This window comes from Zonotrichia leucophrys, chromosome 10 (assembly GCF_028769735.1).
Source record: "Zonotrichia leucophrys gambelii isolate GWCS_2022_RI chromosome 10, RI_Zleu_2.0, whole genome shotgun sequence".
Classification (NCBI taxonomy): Eukaryota; Metazoa; Chordata; class Aves; order Passeriformes; family Passerellidae; genus Zonotrichia; species Zonotrichia leucophrys.
Genome location: NC_088180.1, coordinates 5,495,167 through 5,508,889, shown reverse-complemented (window position 1 = coordinate 5,508,889; position 13,723 = coordinate 5,495,167). Strand labels below are relative to the sequence as shown.

The following is a 13,723-nucleotide window of genomic DNA, read 5'->3' as shown; positions in this document are numbered from 1 at the left end:
CTAAGGATGGTGGCAGTGAGACTGGATTAAAGGACTGTCAATTTTTTCTGCTATCATTTTTATTAGATCCACAATATCTGACAGAGGTTTACAGAATTAACTACTGGCCATGTCCATGCCTGATCCCAAAGCTAAGAGCCAGTCCTAAGGCACACTGTCCTTCACACAACTCCATGTCTGTGCTGCAGACATCAATTCAGGGTGACACATCAGGCTCTATGTGTCTGTGCAGTGTGACACTGCACAAGAATTCATCAGGAAGGAAAGTCTTATATTTTTTAAATTATGATTGGTTTAAAATAAAATCTAAAACATAAAAAAAAATAGTTATAATGTAGAGCAGCCATGTTTTCACAAACATAACTAGAGATATTCCTGGGCAGAGATGTTTGAAGCCCAGGTGAAAAGGCTCAAGAGCATCTCTTTCTGTGGAACACACACACACGTGCTCTCCAATAGAAGAGATTTGCTCATTCATTTTTTGTCTGTGTGCTTAGGAGGTCCCATTCTTGTCTTTATCTAGACTGCATTTGATAATTACAGATCAGAGAATTATTGAAATCCATGAATATTTCCTTATGGAATTTTTCTGAAGCTTCTTCCTAGGAGGCAAGACACAATTATTTTAGGATGATCTTTGGATGCAATTGCTCCTAACAGTCACAGCTATCATGGTATTATTTCAGATGTTCTTCCTGGCTGCATTTACTGGGCTCTCTTTCTTCTTCTTTTTAGTGAAGAATAAATTATAAGTCTGTTTTGTTTTAAATCAGACAGACTTGGAAACAGCATAATAAGATATGACAGGTTATAGCAGAAGTCAGCTCCTGAGAATTCTCTTATTTCCCCATGCCAAATCTGAAGATGCCATAAACTCAAATCCTCCCTGCCAGTCATAAAATTTTAATTAGCTAAACTAAAAATACTGGTACTATTTACCACTGTTCTTATTTATTTCTTAAACTGCTAGACTCAACACTTCTAAAACAGGTTGCCTGTTTCAGCATACACGTGAGCATCCTATTCAGCTTCATTACAATTAATCAGTAATCTAGTCTCTTGTTTCTCACTGCCAAATGATAAATTAACTACTAGCTACATTCATAGATGGAATATTAATTTATACAATGCCCTGGGGTACTTCTGTGTAGTACAAGATGCCTCATGGACAGATATCATTGAAAGCTTCAGTAGAACTATGGAACAAAAAAGGAGTAAAACTAGTCAGGATCAGCTGAACTACATGAAAACAGTGGAGATCTGTGTCAGCAATTGTGGTAAACACCAATGAGATACAAAATATTAAACATGGACATTGCATGGAATAATGAATTCTTCTTTTAAATGCAAAAAACCAAGTAACTCTCTATGCAAAGAATAACCTTTCTAGGTTTGTGAAGAATAGTTTGACTTTTTCAAGGTCAAATTATGTTGTCAGAGTATAGCACTGTAAGTGTGTTGTGTAATGGGGAGATTTGCCAGTTCTGGAAGTGAAGTGATTTTTCCCCCAGTTGCTCTGCATCATCTGCTCGTGCTTCCCTTTACATGCATGAGGGCAGCAGAAGGATGCAGAGGTTCTGCCTCTGGCCTTGCCTGTTTCAGCATCCCTTACATGCTGCAGGTTTCATCTGGCAGGGTTTTTCAGCTTTCTAGAGCATGAAAATGACCTTTGCACAGGTGCAGAATGGATACACAACTGTTTGCCTCTTCCATTGTCTTCTTTCTGGTTTATCTGCATTTGTTCTAGTCTTTAAATACCAGAGATGATGAAGTACTAATTTTTAAGTGGTGGAAGAAAGTTCCATAAAATACTAATAATCTGGTGGCACTTGGTAGTACCAAAACATGTTTAAGATGCATTATATTACAAAACTACAGTATATACATTTTTTATTTAGTAGCTCTGAAACATAATGAACCTTCAATGGGGAAATTCTGTCCTCTGTTGGTTTTTCACGGTCCAAAGAAAACTGAATACAGGATGAGCTCTTGGTAAGAATATAGTGGGGCCTGTAGCCCCCTGCAAAATGCTAGGCTGCATTTTGAAAACTCACAGCACCCCAGCTCAGAATGATCAAATCAAGGCATTTGGTCATTTGAGCACAAACTGAGTTTTGAGCCTATCAGCAATCCAGAATGGCTCTCATAGCACAAGAAACACAGCACAGGAAAATGCTTGCCAAAAACAGAATAAAACCACTGAGAAAGAAACAGAGTTATTTTCAAATTTCTAGCATAACAATATTAATTATTATGAAGCTTTCTCTCATAGGGAATTTTTAAATTCTCCATTCTGAAATTAATCACTGCACCATATATAAAATAATTTCAAGCTTTAATTATAAAAGAATAGGCGACATATTTGAAAGCAGCATAGAGATTTAGCTAAGTCAGGCATTTCAAGCAAGGCTCACATTTTGGTGTCACCTTCTGTTCTTGCATTTTAATGTTTCAGGCATCCTGCTTTATGAGCAGGTTATCATTTATTGCACAGCAAATGTTGGAGAGCTCCTGCTCTCCCTGGACCTGGCAGCTCAGAACAGCATCAGAAACTGGTATAATCTCAAGATCTAGACTTCTACAGGGAATAAAGGATTTATTTATCAAGCATAGTGTATGGAGCTGCTCCTGCAGGAATATGAAAAATTGGTCTGCATGGAGTGTAAGACTCTGTATGAGCCACAGCAGACGCATTTACAGGCATTTGTCTGAGGTACCATGAGACAAACTTGCACCAGACTCAGCCACATCTTTTTTTACCACCTTTGCAAACACTTAGGGTCTTATTAGGCACACAGAGCACAGCGCAGAGAAGTTTGACTTCATTCCAGATGCAAGGTTTTTGGAAGGAAAAAGCATTGGATGTGGGCTTTTGGAAAGTTAATCACCAGATTTATCAGTAAAGGACACACAAAACCAGCATTTTTGATCAAGCATGCATCAAACCAAGGGAGGGCTCCCAAGGTGACTCCTCAAGAACCTACCAGGTTAGCATTACTTGTTCTATTTAAATTTAAAAACAAAACAAAATCCTGGACCTATCATGTATCATGATGGCTGAATAAACACTTAGTTCATCTGAGATAAAATTCATTAAATTAATAACTGCTGGATGTTTCAAACATCCAGCTATCTGAAAACCAAAGTCTGAAGATGAGGATTTATAAATTGCAAATGAAAGAACCAGTCCCCTGTGATATCAGGCAAATGAACAGCATGTTGGTAGATGTTAAATCCTAAAGCATAAATAATCTCCTTAAATCTACATCTGTGAAACCCAACAGTGAACTTAAAAAAATATCTGTCCTTTATGGTCAACAGAAAACAATTTAAGCAAACAAAAGATGAAAAATAGGGTAGCCAAAATGCTTTTCACTATTGGATTGTTGGATGTAGAGGACCTGGGTGGAATTGACCTGATTTGGTTGAAAAAAAATAGCCTACCATCCTACAATTTGCAATGCAAATTTCAGCACATTATTTAAAGCCATTAAATAGAAGCAATCAGCCATGGTTGGATCATCCACAGTAACCAGTATAATTTAAGTAATGATATCATTGTTTATCCTCACTTGGGGTGTGTGGAGTTTTACATTTAGGATGTTGTAGCTCCTTTGAAGTTGGTTTTTTTGGTTGTACAGACAAATATTTTGCTTTCCAAAAAGGTACCAAGCACTTACACAGAGGTTTAAACCTGCCAGCTGTAACATGCTGTGCATACTGAAAGACTAGGATCTTCTAACTCTATCAGGAAGAGTTAATTAGCAGGTGAATATTTAGATAAAGCCTATTTCCTGTTCTATTTAAGGATCTATTTCCAGATGTTACTGTAGTGTCACGCTAGGAAATATGTAAATTAGGTTGATCCAGACTGAGTTTTCTGAGGTGTAAACAGTCTCTCCTATTGTATTATCAATGCAAAGAGTAACATCTGAAGAAAGGCTTCACTTCACCAAGTTAGTGAAAAACACTTGACATAAAATTTGTTACCTAATTCTCCTATTTCACATAACAACCTGTATTTGGTTTGATGTGATTTATGCACTCACATCTTTCTCCCAAATCAATTTCCATCATTCCATTTTAAAGGAACCAAAGAGGTTATCTGCTCCTTATTTATACCAGCATCCACAGATGAATGCCATTAAGGGTGAGGGGTTTCTGGTGTCAAGTTGAAGGGCAAGAATGCCTTCATGTTCAAATTTATGCTCACATAGATCCAGGGCTGTAGCTCCATTTATATGCAAAGCTGCAAACTCTCTGCTTGGTTACTCAACACTCCAGCAATGACTGCCTATAATTTATAGACAGAAGATGACAAAGTGCCAGTTATGTAAAGAGCTTTGAGCAGATAAACAGACTAGTCTATGCAGATTTCTATCTGTGAAATTGCAATACCAAAGACAGTGCTCTTTTATTTTGGAGAACTGAGCTAATTTTTTTCTCTTCTTTTTCCCCTCAATATCTTCATTGCCTAAACAGAAGATTTCAAAGTTTCATTTCTTTTCTGATGCTACATAAAGTACAAATAACACTCATCTTGGATGAAATAAAATAGGCAATTAGCCCACAGTTAAAAGGATTCTTTGAAAAAATGTCACTTTGGCTATCTCAACTCTCTACTCTCTAGTTTGAAAAAGTTTCTCAGTAAAGGTGGAAAAACCCTTTTCATGAAATCTGCAGGCAAAGTTCAAGAGAAATTCTTTATTTATTAGCCTTTTCTGTGCTGGAACTGTAGGTATTAACTGTGTTGTTTCAATTGCTCCATTTACAGCTAGGAAGTGAGGCATCATTAGCTGTCTAGGCTGTGATGCACAGCTCTTTTCCCACTAGATCCTAATGGCTTGTAAAGGAGAAAAGAGGAATGTGGATCTTCTCTGGTTGGAGAAGTTGTTGAAAGCTGAAGAACTGAGTTTCTTCAGGCAAAGCATGGGAACAAAGCAATCCCTTTGTTTACTACTGAAGTTTATTCTCTATCTTGAGTGGTTCTGGTAACAAAATCAAGGGACTGAATACTTCTTAAAGTTTCTGACCATCTTTGGAAAAAAGCATCTTGATTTTAGGTGATTTCTGTAACAAGGTAACAGGATCTGTAGGATTCAAGCCTGATGCTATGAGATGATATCCCATAAATTGATCACTTCTGAGCATAGTTCCCCTTGCACATCAGCTGCCTGAAGGTCTTAGGAAGCATTCATTTTCCTTTGGACCTTCATGATGATAACTGCATGTTCACCTCACTTTTGCCAAGTCATTATAGGGTAGAGAAACTGTTCTAAATGAGACAGCAGATCCTGCTCTCTACAGGTGTGTGATAAAGCTGAAATAATGTCATTATGAAAATAAGAGTAAACAGAAATATTCCAGCAGAAATGGTAGAACAGATTTGCATGAGCCTTTGGCAGCTCATACTGTGCTATTTGTATTTGTATTTTTTAGTCTCTTGAATAATCTTGGACTCTGTGCATGTCACTCCTCCATGCTCATTAGCTTCACGAGAGCACAAGAGATGATAGCTGGCTATCTCTGCTTTGTCTTCTCTGCCACCCTGTGCTCTGCCAGGGATGGGAACATTGAGAGTTCCAGAGGTCTGTCAAAATCCTCACTATGTGAAGTGTTAAACCTACATTTGGGGCTGATTTTTTGGTTTTCTTCACACACAGGTACATAGACTTTCCCTATCAGTGACTGACAGCAACAGTGCAGCACAGAGCAGGGAGAACACTGAGAACTCACTGTTAGACAATATTCTAAAAAGTATTAATACAGCTTCAGCCATTCTCTTGGAGGAAGTGTACTCTGTGATTGAATAATATGCAGTGTCAGCAAGGTTAATTAGATTTACAGTTGGCCTAAACAAGAGATTAGGTTTTGGCTGCAGCTGGCTTAACTGCAGCCTGTAAAATATTGGCATTACACAGAAAAAAACCTCTGTGGAGCAGATCTGTTGGAGAAAAGGCACTAATCCTGCAGTGCAAGGTTGCTGTACCCCAAGGTTATAGCTGGGCAGCAGGATGGAACCTCATGCTCCATACCTGATACATTGACTAGCAAAGGACTAGGGGAATATTAATGAAATAACATTCACTAATATTCTGATGTCTTTAGAAATAGATGTATAAAAAAGCTAGTGTGAAAAGAAGAATTCCCCCAGCATTTGATTTCATTTGTTGTAAGATAAAGTTTTGCAAAATGTATTTAAATAAGCATGCATTTCCTAGGTTCTCAGTAAATGTACCTACACACTTGGCTAACACTTTCAAGAATTAGCATCTTTCCTTAAAGATGAAATGGTTGAAAAATCACTGAGGCATCACATTGCTACATTGTGGGTCAGTCCATTTTGTAGTTATCTATGAATTTTCCAATTCAGAACTCTGCATCTCTCATCACTAAACATGCAGTAAGTAGTTACTGAGGCAAGAATGTAAATGGCAGTATGAATATTGCTGATATGCTCAGTAATTTCATTATTTATTCATAAATAAACTGGTTTGTCTTCAACTGATGCTCAAGGCAATAGGTATATAAATTTTGGTATCTGGTTTAAAGTAAGTAATGTCTAAGTTGCATAAATATATAGATATATGGCACAAAGTATTATGGCTGGCAGAATAGGATCCTTAGAGGGTGCTAATTATGTAACTGTTGTGCTCATTGGAGAAGTCAAACACAGACTAATTCCTCTAGCAATTTGAACAACTTCTATTCTTCTATCACTAGGTCAAATCTGTTTCAGCTTTCTAAGCTTAAGTGTTACCAACACCAACTGGATTAACAGAACAGCTAGCCCCTGGCAGTCTCTGGTGGTAACCAGAAGTTCCTGTGTTGCAGCCCCAGTCCTGCTGGGCTGTGGGCATTCCCAGGGACAGGAGCACTGCAGGGAAGGCTGCAGCTCAAAGCAAAACTGAAGTCTTCAAAGATGCTTGAGCTGCACCCAGGTCAAATCAAAGGTCAACTTCCAGCCACTTAAAGATATGCCACAGTGTCTTAATAACAGAAATTGTCCCCTAACACTGTGTGCACCTTTCCTGGGCTCTCCCAATGGACTGGCAGGGTCCTGGAAGGCTTCCCTGCAGGATCCAACTTTGTACCATCCTATGTAGCCTAGCATTGCAAGGGTATAATCAGCTTCTGCACCTCCTGGTATCAGCCCCTTTACCAGATGCAAACCCTAACAGCCGCCTTATATATTCCTTTCCATTTAATTCTTCCTCTTGTATTTGCTATAGTCACAACTTTCAACTGGGGGCAAATAAATCCTAAATTATGTGTGTTGTGGAAAAGTCCATTAATCAAAATTTCATCAGCTTAAGTATTCTGCAGACATTCTTGCCACAAAGAGCTTAAAAATCTATAAGTCTACAGCTGAAAAATGAATAAATCAGACTTTGGGGAGTTTGCTTAAAAATCGAACACACCCTCACTCCCACCCCCAGTGACACAGTACTAGTAAAGGAAACAATAATGAAAATAATGTAATAACTGCAAAGCCACCCTGTTATAGTCTCCAGAGCAGAGAGCTTTTTATCCACATGCTATTCATATTTACATAGGCAAAATGTTTAATATGTTAATCTACAAAGTTAATTATTTTTATCTTTGTAGTTTAACTCAGCAAGAAGGTTAACAGTAAAATGCAACTAAACAGTAGAACCAAATTAAGATTTTCCAGTTAGGTACACTTAAGTTATATTCTGTAATACTTACAGATATATCTATAATTCAGGTTTTACTAAAGGTTTGGTCTGCATGTTATTGATTAAATCAAATGTTTCACAGTCTTTTGCTACCATAATATGAGGTTATATTGGCCTGGTACCACTTTTTTATACTATTTTTCCACTATTCTTTTTTACACTTTCTTACCACTATCCTTCTCCTCTGACAGATTAATTGAAACAGAAGTTACCAAACTGTGAAGTCTCTTTAGACAGGTCAATGTTTTGAGCAAAGACAGTCTGCTGCTGCCTTCCACCAAGGGGTCCTGGACACTTGGTTGGCTCACAGGCTCCAGTACAATAGGTTTTTATCTTTTTTTTCCAATGACCTCCATTTCATTCAGGATGCTACTGTGGTATTTAGTTAACTTCCCCATCTATGGTAAACTTCAGACTTTACTGTTTAAGAATTTCTGTTTGAATTTCCCCCATTGTGTGAGGGTCCCTCAGGATGATCCTGTGCCAAGGAGCTGTTGGAGGGAGGAGGGGCCAGGACTGCCCCAGGGTCACCTGAGGAGCCCCAGTCCGTGTGCCAGGGTGACCAACATGTGCCAGCCTGACAGGGAGGGGCAGCCTCAGCTGGCAGCTGATAAGGACAGAGATAATATCTTAAAGACAATATGGATTTCATCCTGTCAAGAAACAAGACTCATTGTGCCAAGGCATGGGGAGGGTGGGAAAGTTAGAGCAGTGATGAACAGCTTTTGTTTCCTAACTTTCCAGAGGGATTTACCAATATTGTAGCAGGTTACTACATTACTTAATTACTACTTTAAATAGAAATATCATTGAATAGAGGAAAGTATTTAACACCATGGACTGTTCACTGATAAAACAGCTGGTTCAGAAACTCTGGTTGACATCTGGCTTGCTTATATTTATCATGAGTGGTTATAACTATGTAAAGTACCATCAGAAAGAAAGCTGGTAACTCCAGCTTAGTACATTCAAACAGATCCTAGTTAATATTAGGGAACTTGTTTCTACCACAACTGCTGTAGCACTGCAAATCACGAGAACTCCAGAATTAAAGGTATACTGTCCACAAATGTTTAAAGTACAAACTCATAATTTCTTCATTCCTGGAGCCTGAGTATAAGCTCAAAGCTGTGATTCTCACACATCAGATGCTGGAGCCTAAACTAAACCATGAAATATTGTACTATAAGATGTCAACATATCTAAGTTAAATCAATGTTGGCTCAAGAATAAGACAGGTATTTTACTGAATTGTGACAAAAAACTTTAAAAGTAAATATAGATACATGCACAGGAAGGAAAATAACACAGTTGCGAAGGTATAGTAGTGGTGTAATATATAATTCCCCTCCATTTTCCCCCAAAATCAATATCTGTTAGTTGGTGGGTCAGTTGTAATGCATACAAATTGAATAATAAACGGAGGACAAATACCAAATTAAACACATGCTGTACAGATCATTTATTATCACGGCAGATAGGTGGGGAATAGATGTGGAAAAATCTTAAGGTGGTCTCTTTCCAAGTTCTTATCACAACAGATACCTTTTACTTGGTGAAAACTGAGACTTCCACCTACCACTGAAAAGATAGAGAAAACCCCTTAATTATTAACAAAAAAAAATTTAAAAAGCAAACACAAAAGCCAGTCAACCAAACCAAAAGGCAAGCAAACTAAAAAATTCCTACCAATACAACTGAGTTAAAGGCACATTCCTGATACTACACAGGTATTTTCATGGCAACTCTTCCATCATAAAGCCAGTAGTCATTAACCAGAAATGAGGAATTCTGCCACCAACCACCTTCATAATGCTGGAATCTACAATACAATGCAAAGCACTGTTTACTAGGAAGTGTTCCCTTCCAGGGCTCATTTTATGCCTCTAATGCAGCACTGAGCATGGAATTTCTAGTCACCAACAGAATTCCTTCCCTTTCATTCATCTAATATGCAACAGCTCTTATCTCCTGGGCCATAACATGTCAAATACTTCTACATAATTAAAGCCACACTGATTGACTGGCTAAGAATATCACAGGGATAAGTTTCTTTTTAAAGCTGCCTTATCTGTAATCAAGAGTTGTCTTCCACGAACACAAGATTTTGTGCCTAAAGGACATTTTATATATATCTACACACACACATATATAGAAATAATGTTCCTTTCTCCTCCACAATACATCAATAACAAGAAAGTATCATCATACTCCGATTTCACTCTGTTGTATTAAATTGGAGAGGACAAAAGATGGCAAAAGGCACTCAGTAAGGCAGGCAAAATGCATATTTTTTTAGTATGGAAACTATGATGAATATTCCTCCTTTAATACAAACCTTTATTGCACTCCCAAACAGAATCTTTCCATATTTCATTGCTTCGTGCATATCTTAGATTTGTTGTGATGCTGGGGTTTATTTTAGAAAAGAAAAGTAAAATCTGTAGAGGCCAAAAAACCATGAAGAAATTGGTGATGAGGCTTATGTCTTGTCAGGTTATTTTATATTTTAATGCACTGTTAACAGTTCATTCTTTTTAAATACAAATCTAAGGGCAAATTTAAATATCAAGGCATGCAATCTGGTAGCATGGCAACAACGTGCTATGCTGCATAGTAAGAATTTGGAACTATGCAAGCCTGCTTCTTTCCTATACTGGATCATTTTATGAGAGCAGAAATAAATTTATGTTCTTTGTAATTGCCCTGATGATTATTTATCTATTAGTGCCTGTAGTGGTCTTTGAAACTCAAGACAGGACAGCAACCCTGTGCAGCCTGGTACCAGTGAGAATGGCCATCCTTACCAACACAAAAGCTGCAGATTAGAAGAATAAAAAAGAAAAAAAAAAGGATATGTTTAGTAACAGTGTTTAATACAAGATTTCATTCCCAGGAGAGCAATTTGGTATGGATTTGAGGAGCATAGCAGCTCTGAAGCAGTCTTGCTTCTGCATGAGAAACAGGCAATTCCATCTCCACACACTCCCCCAGATGTGTTGAAAAGGCATCTCTCAGCTTTCAGAGTATGAGTTTTGAGACCTATTTTAAGGTTTTACTAAACAAAAAAGCTGCACTTACCCTTTCACTGAAATAATTTTTGTGGCAGCTCGTATCAGTGATTCTTGAGAGTAACATCAATTTATTGCTACCATTTCACTCTTGGTGATTGGGAAAAAATAAAATCCTTTGTCGTTCTAGAACAGATTCTAGTCTGTGCCACCCTCATTCTCTTCAGTTAATCCAGTAACTCAGGCATATTTTACCAAGTTGCTGGAGCAGGAAAAGGCAAAGTTAACTATCACTTCTGATCCTGAAGGGCACACTGGGTGACCAGGAGTCCACCCAAGCACCTTTGTTCTGGGTAGTGGACAAAGGCAGTAAAGATGTGGATGGCATTGTGGGAATATTATTTTCTCTTTTATTCTTCTCATAAAGATCAGGTACTTCACTGAACCTGTACAGTGAATGCCAAACACAGCTACTCCTTCTGGGAGGTTTTTCAATACTGCTTGGATTGGTGCTGTCCCTATGGAACTGGTGCTTGTCACCACACATTCCCATGTTACATAACAGCCCTTGGCATTTTGGACTCCAGTGGTCAAATCCAGGTCTGCACCCTCACCAGAACACCCATGGTCAGTGTTACAGAGCTGTTGTTTGGGTTGTGAGCTGCTTGTTGCTGGTTTTGTACATTGAAGATAGAAAGAAGTAAATGTGCCTGCCATGACCACGTTATGAGTTTGTAGCTGAATCTAATCTCTGTACTCAGGTGAAAGACTTCTAAATCTTTCTGTCTCACACTTAATCTTCATTAAATTAATAAATAAAATAAATCTTACACTAAATCTTCAAGGGTCAGATCCTGTGAACCCTTAACACAAAGGCAGAATACATACACAAAAAAAACTTGTAGGGTCAGGTCTCTCTTGGAGAATATTTCAGAAATAAAAAGGATTTCACTCCTCAGAAATTATTAGAGTTACTGTACAATTGACTTGGGAAGAGAAACTTATACAAAGGTTGTAGCTAGAAGTGCATCTGTGAAGAGAATCTCTCGGTAAAGAGAACAAAAGCAATCTGGAAAATAATGCAAATTGATGGTATGCTTACAAATATTCCTAATATCAATGCACAAAATAAAATTCAAAAACTCCATTCAATTAATAGACTGGAAATATTCAATCTGCCTTTTAAGTAATAAACCAATATAATTTTCTATGTGGCTGAATCTTCATTATTAGGTCTGTAACTAGCAGGGCTATTTCCTGAAGGAAACTTCATCTTACTAATTCAAACCAGACAACTACCCTGAGATACTCCTCATGCAGCTCCCCCTGCAAGCCTGGGTTGGTATCAGTGGATGTCTGCATTGCAGAAGTACTGTTTGAAAATCCTTGTCTGGACTGCAAACCTCACATTGCTCATAACTGACATATTTTGTATACCTTTTTGCCAACTTTCCTTTCCTCTTCATTTCCTTCTATTTCAAAAGAAAATGATGCCTTCATGCATGAGTATACTCCAGAGGATGCATCCCCAGCAGCATTTCACGTTATCTGAGGACAATGACACTTTCCCCTGCCATCCCTACCTACAGGGCCTCTAGTTCTTCCTCTTTAGCTCAGGTGGAAGCACCTATGAATCCCAGAGTTTTCCATACCAGTCTTTGCTCAGCTCTAACTTACTCCTCTTGAAGTGCAAATCGCCTTCCTCTGCTGCAGCATGTGAATGAAGACAGTACTGCAACAAAAAAGGAAAGGCATGTCATGTACTCAAGTGACAGTGCATTCACCTACCAGCATCAGAAACAAACTGTTCAGTCCATATGTTTTCTACCAGTTGTGCAAGGCCTTCCATCCAAAAAAACAGGATTGTTAGCCAAGAGAAGACCTAAGTTCAGACAAAACTGAGAATTTGAATGGGAGTTCTCTTCTCATGGATGTCATGGCAAAGCTTAAGTGGTGCATGTTCAGCTTGTGCAGACAGCAAAAGCCTAAAGCACTACACACTTCACCAGTCACATGGTGCTGTCTGGAGCTGCTTTTCATGCAGCTCTCATGGGTCCTCAGGAAAAAATAAATCATACATGTAATACTCTTCCCAGCAGACTAAAAGCATTTGCCAGTACTTATAATGAGCATTTGACTCAGCGACTGCAAGTTTTTTGAGTGCCTAAAAACCAGCAAATTCTGCTTTCAGTCCTTCCTCTTAGCTTGTGAAGCTCATGTGACTGCATCAGTGCTTTATTTTCTCTAGATGTAACAACTGCCATTACATCTCTTGCACAAATGTTGCAAGGCTTTAATTGCTCATAGTGGTGCCAAAAGATACCTCTCAGTAACAGCTCTTGCTTGCAAGTAGTATGCAATTCTTTTTGTTTATTTCAAGTAAATATCTCTTCCTTGGGAGGCTTATAGCAAGGTATTCGTTTGTATTAATGTAATGTGCTATTTCACACATAATGGACGCTAATATATCATACTGATATTGTATCATCTTTGTTGAGATGCACAGATTAGTCCTCAAATGGAAACTCTAAATCTTTCTTTAAAAATCTGACTTCTGGAAACATGTCTGCTTCTTGTATCATGTGCAGATAGGCACAAACAGGATCATAACACTTCAGGTTGTTAGGAATGTCAGAGATCTCTTGTCCAGCATTCTGCTCAAACCAGGGTCATCAGTGAGCCCTGACCAGTTTGCTGAGGGAATTATCCTGTCTGGTCTTTACAGTGACCATACAGCCTCTCTGGGCTACCTGTCTCCATGTATGATTGTCCTTGTGAGGGAAAGTATTTTGCTTGTATCCAGTCTGAACCTTGGTTTCAATTTATGCCTTTTGTCCCTCATTCTTTGGCACACGCCACTGGGTTGAGTCTGGGATCAGTTCCATGAGGAACTCCTCACAAGGACTGGAAGGCTCTGTTAGGTCCCCCATAGCCTCCCTTTCTGCAGGCTGAGCAAGCCCCACTCCCCACCCTCTGCTCAGAGCTCAGCCTCCAGCCCCCACTGAAATCACT

The 13,723-nt window shown here is 38.5% G+C and overlaps 1 protein-coding gene across 4 annotated transcripts in view; it reads right to left on the bottom strand.

Moving 5' to 3' along the window:
* Positions 1 to 13,723, bottom strand: part of APBA2 (amyloid beta precursor protein binding family A member 2) — an 81,183-nt gene that overhangs the window by 64,665 nt on the left and 2,795 nt on the right. For 2 of the 4 annotated variants that reach the window (XM_064722320.1, XM_064722317.1), the window contains exon 2: positions 12,389 to 12,443. The exons of the other annotated variants lie outside the window; for them this stretch is intronic. The gene's annotated coding sequence lies outside the window, so the exon portion shown is untranslated. The remainder of the gene's footprint in view (positions 1 to 12,388; positions 12,444 to 13,723) is intronic. 4 annotated transcript variants of the gene reach the window in all.